Source organism: Diadema antillarum, unplaced genomic scaffold (assembly GCF_040938485.1).
Source record: "Diadema antillarum isolate AM-2024a unplaced genomic scaffold, OU_Dant_1.0 seq00000406_RagTag, whole genome shotgun sequence".
NCBI lineage: Eukaryota > Metazoa > Echinodermata > Echinoidea > Diadematoida > Diadematidae > Diadema > Diadema antillarum.
In genome coordinates, this window is record NW_027271394.1 from 1,317,570 (window position 1) to 1,320,000 (window position 2,431).

The window sequence follows — 2,431 nt, forward strand, 5'->3', positions numbered from 1 at the left end:
CCGGGTAGGGTGTGGGAGGTGGTCCTTCTCCTACACGAGGGAGTTTTTGCATTTTTAGAATTAAAATCTAATGATCTGTGCACACTTCTGGTTGAATTTGGAGATTTTTTTTAAAATAAAAAAAGTATATTGAGGGACAATTTGAATAGCTAAATCGTAGAATCTGTCACGTATTGTTCCCCGTGTCAGGTGTGTACTATGTCTATGGAGGTTCATAGCGCTCATTGGCAGTGACAATGAAAGGCCACCATATTGCCATTATTCTATCGCTCTGAGAGACGGAATTAACAAACTCAAGAAACTTATAAAAACAAATAAATCCTTTAATTCTTGCGTGACTTTCTCAGTTATTGATCTTTTTTTCTGAAAATATCATATCCGGGACATTCCGGGTCCAAAGAAAAAGATAGCTCTAAACATTAGGGGAGGGGGGGGGGGGGCAACTTATACCTCCACCCCATCTTACGGTCCTGCCACAAACATGTGTTGTTATCTTCTACACACCGAAACAAAACAAGTAATTAATTTTTTTTTATTTTTTTTTCTGGGGGGGGGGGGGTCATCTCTATACAAGAAGAATTACCAAATTTGAGTGATATGTGCAATGACAAGTTTAGCAACAAATGTTTATCGTCGTGTTTCTTTTAACCCTGGGGACACACGCATGTTGTTGGCAGGCAAAAGTAATCGTCAGAAAAATTGAAATAAATTTAATAAAACGTAAATGCCAGATATCGAGAAGAACGAAATACATGATATCACAACCGTAGTCGTCCAGTTGTGCAATGCATGCTTTTTTCCTTTTTTTTTTTTTTACAGCGTACTATGTGTCATTTAAAAGATATTTGTAATCACGGTAACAATAGTGATGGTTCTATTGGTAATAACAATAGCAAGCATTGTCATCATACATTTAAGCCATCTCCTTTGTATACGTCTCTTGTCAAACATTTAAAGTCGCTAACTCATGGATTAGAGGCAGGAGAAGATTGTTTTAGGGATCAGATTTAATACTGAAAAAGACAAGGTGATGATGACTAAGAATATGATGCGATAATGGTGATTGTAATGATGATGATGATGATAATGATAATAATCATGATAATAATGATACCAATAATGATAATAACAAGATGGATATGGGGAAGAAAAACAGTGTTAATAGTAATAATACGTGATAAAAAGAATGTCACTGGTAAAAAGAGATATGCATATACCCCCGAAACCTGAAGAGATGATTGTATGTGTCCTCCCCCACTTTGTAAATGGGAGGGGGTGGAGGGGAGTTTAACATTGTTATCGCTTATTTTTCTACAATTATCCAACTTTCTTTAATAGTCTATACCCTTCACATACAAATTGCAATGGACTTATTTTTAGCCAGTGAATTGTGCGGATGATTCATTTTTTTTTTCTAGACAGAAGTGTGATTGCTATTTATTATTCAAGGATTTCCATTTAAGTGTGATTGTTATTTATTATTCAAGGATTTCCATTTAATTGTCGTTTTGAAAATTTAGTGAATGTATAATTATATACCAGTTCTAGTGAACTTTTATGTGTGAAGTTAAGAAGTTGAAGCCTATGATAGCATGAAAAAGTGAAGAGATAGATTGATAGTGATCATATGTTGTGTTTATTGCATTAAGGCGTAACTGTAAATCAGTAAATTACTGTACATTGTCACTGGTGATCATTCCAAGCTAATTTATATAAATCTGAATACTAGATAGTTGACTGTTATCGGCTGACAATATCTCCGGTACTTATAAGCCGTTATCATTTACTTCACTTTATCAATCCAAGTCATATTCATCGTTATTTTGATATAATTGTGCAAAAGCAAGAATAGCTCATTCAGGTGACCCTGCACAGAAAAGTTCCAAATTAGGCTAATCAAAGGAGTGTTAGCTGCTGCTTAGAAAAGTAAATTCCAGAAAAGCATAGCTGAAAATAAACAAACAAGCAAGCCAACGACCACGTGCTAGCTCTTAATATATTCAAATTCAAATGAAATTTTTATTTCCAATCACTCATGTTTGTTATCGATACAGATTTATGCCTAGTATGTGACAAAAAACTAAGCGGATGAAGAAATCATGGCTTGAAACCTATGTGAATAACTATGCTCCATTTATAGAAAGAGAAAGATAGAGATGAAAAAGAAACCAAAAGCAATTTAATCGCAATGTTCTCTGGCAGTTTATTGATTAAGTCAAACCACCTTAAATCCACCTTATAATTCGAAAGTGTCATCCAGCCATGAGTATCATCCTCCTGCACAAAGTTCATGTAACAATACAAAGACAACTTGCCAGTCACTTGAAGACAGGTAGGCTTACTGTATGGAGTTATTTGTCAATTAACATAATTATGTTTGTTAACTCGGTGATTGAAAGATGGAAACTTTATTGGAAAAAAAGAAAACACA